The sequence below is a fragment of the Balaenoptera borealis genome, assembly GCF_965194805.1.
Source record: "Balaenoptera borealis genome assembly, chromosome: 7".
NCBI lineage: Eukaryota > Metazoa > Chordata > Mammalia > Artiodactyla > Balaenopteridae > Balaenoptera > Balaenoptera borealis.
The window spans coordinates 68,943,807-68,949,993 of record NC_138864.1 but is presented as its reverse complement, the minus strand read 5'-3'; positions in this window follow the sequence as shown (position 1 = coordinate 68,949,993).

The following is a 6,187-nucleotide window of genomic DNA, read 5'->3' as shown; positions in this document are numbered from 1 at the left end:
TTTTTTAAGGAACCTCCATACTGTTCTCCACAGTGGCTGTATCAATTTACATTCCCACCAACAGTGTAAGAGGGTTCCCTTTTCTCCACACCCTCTCCAGCATTTATTGTTTGTAGATTTTTTGATGATGGCCATTCTGACTGGTGTGAGATGATACCTCATTGTACTTTTGATTTGCATTTCTCTGATGATTAGTGATGTTGAGCATCCTTTCATCTGTTTGTTGGCAATCTGTATATCTTCTTTGGAGAAATGTCTGTTTAGGTCTTCTGCCCATATTTGGATTGGGTTGTTTGTTTTTTTGATATTGAGCTGCATGAGCTGCTTGTAAATTTTGGAGATTAGTCATTTGCCAGTTGCTTCATTTGCAAATATTTTCTCCCATTCTGAGGGTTGCCTTTTCATCTTGTTTATGGTTTCCTTTGCTGTACAAAAGCTTTTAAGTTTCATTAGGTCCCATTTGTTTATTTTTGTTTTTATTTCCATTTCTCTAGGAGGGGAGTCAAAAAGGATCTTGCTGTGATTTATGTCATGGAATATTCTGCCTATGTTTTCCTCTAAGAGTTTTATAGTGTCTGGCCTTACATTTGGGTTTTTAATCCATTTTGAGTTTATTTTTGTGTATGGTGTTAGGGAGTGTTCTTTTACATGTAGCTGTCCAGTTTTCCCAGCACCACTTATTGAAGAGGCTGTCTTTTCTCCATTGTATATTCTTGCCTCCTTTATCAAAGATAAGGTGACCATATGTGCGTGGGTTTATCTCTGGGTTTTCTATCCTGTTCCATTGATCTATTTTTCTGTTTTTGTGCCAGTACCATACTGTCTTGATTACTGTAGCTTTGTAGTATAGTCTGAAGTCAGGGAGCCTGATTCCTCCAGCTCAATTTTTCTTTCTCAAGATTGCTTTGTCTACTCAGGGTCTTTTGTGTTTACATAAATTGTGGAAAATGCCATTGGGAGTTTGATAGGGATTGCATTGAATCTGTAGATTGCTTTGGGTAGTAGAGTCATTTTCACAATGTTGATTCTTCCGATCCAAGAACATGGTATATCTCTCCATCTGTTTGTATCATCTTTAATTTTTTTCATCAGTGTCTTATAGTTTTCTGCATACAGGTTTTTGTCTCCTTAGGTAGGTTTATTCCTACATATTTTATTCTTTTTCTTGCAATGGTAAATGGGAGTGTTTCCTTAATTTCTCTTTCAGATTGTTCATCATTAGTGTATAGGAATGTAAGAGATTTCTGTGCATTAATTTTGTATCCTGCTACTTTACCAAATTCATTGATTAGCCCTAGTAGCTTTCCGGTAGCATCTTTAGGATTCTCTATAGATAGAATCATGTCATCTGCAAAGAGAGACAGCTTTACTTCTTCTTTTCCAATTTGGATTCCTTTTATTTCTTTTTATTCTTTGATTGCAGTGGCTAAAACTTCCAAAACTATGTTGAATAACAGTGGTGAGAGTAGACAACCTTGTCTTGTTCCTGATCTTACAGGAAATGGTTTCAGTTTTTCACCATTGAGAACGATGTTGGCTGTGGGTTTGTTATATATGGCCTTTATTATGTTAAAGTAAGTTCCCTCTATGCCTACTTTCTGGAGGGTTTTTATCATAAGTGCGTGTTGAATTTTGTTGAAAGATTTTTCTGCATCTATTGAGATGATCATATGGTTTTTCTCCTTCAGTTTGTTAATATGGTGTATCACATTGATTGATTTGTGTATATTGAAGAATCCTTGCATTCCTGGAATAAACTCCACTCGATCATGGTGTATGATTCTTTTAATGTGCTGTTGGATTCTGTTTGCTAGTATTTTGCTGAGCATTTTTGCATCTATGTTCATCAGTGATATTGGCTTGTAGTTTTCTTTCCTTGTGACATCTTTGTCTGGTTTTGGTATCAGGGTGATGGTGGCCTCGTAGAATGAGTTTGGGAGTGTTCCTCCCTCTGCTTTATTTTGGAAGAGTTTGAGAAGGATAGGTGTTAGCTCTTCTCTAAGTGTTTGATAGAATTCACCTGTGAAGCCATCTGGTCCTGGGCTTTTGTTGTTGGAAGATTTTTACTCACAGTTTCAATTTCAGTGCTTGTGATTGGTCTGTTTATATTTTCTATTTCTTCTTCGTTCAGTCTCAGAAGGTTGTGCTTTTCTATGAATTTGTCCATTTCTTTCTGGTTGTCCATTTTATTGGCATAGATTTGCTTGTACTAATCTCTCATGATCCTTTGTATTTCTGCAGTGTCAGTGGTTACTTCTCCTTTTTCATTTCTAATTCTATTGATTTGAGTCTTCTCCCTTTTTTCCACGATGAGTCTGGCTAATAGTTTATGAATTTTGTTTATCTTCTCAAAGAACCAGCTTTTAGTTTTATTGATCTTTGCTATTGTTTTCTTCATTTCTCTTTCATTTATTTCTGATCTGATCTTTAAGATTTCTTTCCTTCTGCTAACTTTGGGGGTTTTTTGTTCTTCTTTCTCTAATTGCTTTAGGTGTAAGGTTAGGTTGTTTATTTGAGATGTTTCTTGTTTCTTGAGGTAGGATTGTATGCTGTAAACTTCCCTCTTAGAACTGCTTTTGCTGCATCCCATAGGTTTTGGGCCATTGTGTTCTCATTGTCATTTGTCTCTAGGTATTTTTTGATTTCCTCTTTGATTTCTTCAGTGATCTCTTGGTTATTTAGTAGCATATTGTTTAGGCTCCATGTGTTTCTATTTTTACAGTTATTTTCCTGTAATTGATACCTAGTCTTATAGCATTGTGGTGGGAAAAGATACTTGATATGATTTCATTTTTCTTAAATTTACCAAGGTTTGATTTGTGACCCAAGATATGATCTATCCTAGAGAATGTTCCATGAGCACTTGAGAAGAAAGTGTATTCTGTTGTTTGTGGATGGAATGTCCTATAAATATCAATTAAGTCCATCTTGTTTAATGTATCATTTAAAGCTTGTGTTTCCTTATTTATTTTCATTTTGGTTGATCTGTCCATTGGTGAAAGTGGGGTGTTAAAGTCCCCTACTGTGATTGTGTTACTGTCGATTTCCCCTTTTATGGCTGTTAGCATTTGCCTTATGTATTGATGTGCTCCTATGTTGGGTGCATAAACATTTACAATTGTTATATCTTCTTCTTGGATTGATCCTTTGATCATTATGTAGTGTCCTTCTTTGTCTCTTGTAATAGTCTTTATTTTAAAGTCTATTTTGTCTGTTGTGAGAATTGCTGCTCCAGCTTTCTTTTGGTTTCCATTGGCATGGAATATCTTTTTCCATCCCCTCACTTTCAGTCTGCATGTGTCCCTAGGTCTGCAGTGGGTCTCTTGGAGACAGCATATATATGGATCTTATTTTTGTATCCATTCAGCCAGTCTTTGTCATTTGGTTGAAGCATTTAATCCATTTACATTTAAGGTAATCATCAATATGTATATTCCTATTACCATTTTCTTAATTGTTTGGGGTTTGTTATCGTAGGTCTTTGCTTGTCTTGTGTTTCCTGCCTAGAGAAGTTCCTTTAGCATTTGTTGTAAAGCTGGTTTGGTGGTGCTGAATTCTCTTAGCTTTTGCTTGTCTGTAAAGGGTTTAATTTCTCCATCAAATCTGAATGAGATCCTTGCTGGGTAGAGTAATCTTGGTTGTAGATTTTCCCCTTTCCTCACTTTAAATGTATGCTGCCACTCCCTTCTGGCTGGCAGAGTTTCTGCTGAAAGATCAGCTGTTAACCTTATGGGGATTCCCTTGTATGTTATTTGTTTTTTTTCCCTTGCTGCTTTTAATACTTTTTCTTTGTATTTAGTTTTTTTTTTTTTTTTAGAAATTCACGTTCTTTTATTTATTTATTTATTTATTTATTTATTTATTTATTTATTTATGGCTGTGTTGGGTCTTCGTTTCTGTGCGAGGGCTTTCTCTAGTTGCGGCAAGCGGGGGCCACTCTTCATCGCGGTGCACGGGCCTCCCACTATCGCGGCCTCTCTTGTTGCGGAGCACAGGCTCCAGACGCGCAGGCTCAGTAATTGTGGCTCACGGGCCCAGTTGCTCCGCGGCACGTGGGATCTTCCCAGACCAGGGCTCGAACCCGTGTCCCCTGCATTGGCAGGCAGACTCTCAACCACTGCGCCACCAGGGAAGCCCTGTATTTAGTTTTTGATAGTTTGATTAATATGTGTCTTGGCCTGTTTCTCCTTGGATTTTTCCTATACTGCACTCTCTGCACTTCCTGGACTTGATTGATGATTTCCTTTCCCATGTTAGGGAAGTTTTCAACTATAATCTCTTCAAATATTGTCTCAGTCCCTTTCTTTTTCTCTTCTTTTTCTGGGACCCCTATAATTCGAATGTTGGTGCGTTTAATGTTGTCCCAGAGGTCTCTGTGACTGTTCTCAATTCTTTTCATTCTTTTTTCTTTATTCTGCTCTGTGGTAGTTATTTCCACTATTTTATCTTCCAGGTCACTTATCCGTTCTTCTGCCTCAGTTATTCTGCTATTGATTCCTTCTAGAGAATTTTTAATTTCATTTATTGTGTCATTCATCATTGTTTGTTTGCTCTTTAGCTCTTCTAGGTCCTTGTTAAACGTTTCTTGTATTTTCTCCATTCTATTTCCAAGATTTTGGATCATCTTTACTATCATTACTCTGAATTCTTTTTCAGGTAGACTGCCTATTTCCTCTTCATTTGTTTGGTCTGGTGGGTTTTTACCTTGCTCCTTCATCTGCTGTGTGTTTCTCTGTCTCCTCATTTTGCTTAACTTACTGTGTTTGGGGTGTCCTTTTTGCAGGCTGCAGGTTCGTAGTTCCCATTGTTTTTGGTGTCTGCCCCCAGTAGGTGAGGTTGGTTCAGTGGGTTGTGTAGACTTCCTGGTGGAGGGGACTGGTGCCTGTGTTCTGGTGGGTAAGGCTGGATCTTGTCTCTCTGGTGGGCAGGACTGCATCCAGTGGTGTGTTTTGGGGTGTCTGTGGCCTTATTATGATTTTAGGCAGCCTCTCTGCTAATGGGTGGGGTTGTGTTCCTGTCTTGCTAGTTGTTTGGCATAGGGTGTCCAGCACTGTAGCTTGCTGGTCATTGAGTGGAGCTGGGTCTTAGCGTTGAGATGGAGATCTCTGGGAGAGTTTTCACCATTTGATATTATGCGGAGCTGGGAGGTCTCTGGTGGACCAGTGTCCTGAACTTTGCTCTCCCGCCTCAGAGGCACAGGCCTGACACCCGCCTGGAGCACCAAGACCCTGTCAGCCACACGGCTGAGGGCGAAGTGAGGGTCCTTAGCTTGAAACTCTGTCTGGGCCTCCCGGGTCTCACAGCAGTGGTGGAGCAGGCCTCTGAGGTTCCTCTCTTTTGGAGTTACATTATTCTCAGTTCGTATAGGAGGTATTTGGACAAATCATGGTACTCAGTGAAAAGCAAGTTTGAGGGCATGCCAGGGACCTGTGCTCATTTGTTGCTGGGTGCTGCCTAATTACCAGAGAGTTGCTGTTGAGGGTTTTTAGCCCTCTTTGAGTCCAGATCTGTCTGAAGCAAGGTCCTGGAGTAACCCCCCACCGTGTGTGGCAGATGGCAGGCAGGACATTGGCGGCCTTGAGTAAATCTTTAAAAGGTAAATTCATCCAAATAACAGATGAGGCTAGATATGCTAGTTTCGTTAATATTGTTACTTTTTACCTGGTAATTTTAGCATCAGATAAACCCAGCCTCTCTTCACCTTTCGAGAAGACATCACTATGGATACCCTAAGTAAGAGTACAGGCTACGATTAAGAGCTAACAATAGAAAGGCTTCATTAGTCCATAATTTTGCTAGATTGAATTACCCAGAGACTTCAAGCAGAGGCAGCCCAGAAGGAAGTATAGCAAACCTCTATTCTCCAGCATCCATTAACTTCCCCATCTCTCTCTTTTGTGAATTGGAAGATACTGCACCAAATGGAATGTAGAAGTAGTATTTTTATCTTTTCTTGTCTCAACAGTAGGATAAAAAACAACTCTCCCCCCACCACCAAATAAATAGTAATTTTCTTCTCCCTTTAAAAATTAGACTGATTTGACAAACACAAGTTTTATAACACAAACAGAAACATAGAACATGAATTTTATTTTAAGGATTGCTTAAAGTCAAAGCAGGGACTTCCCTGGTGGTGCAGTGGTTAAGAATCCACCTGCCAATGCAGGAGATAACGGATTCAGCCCTG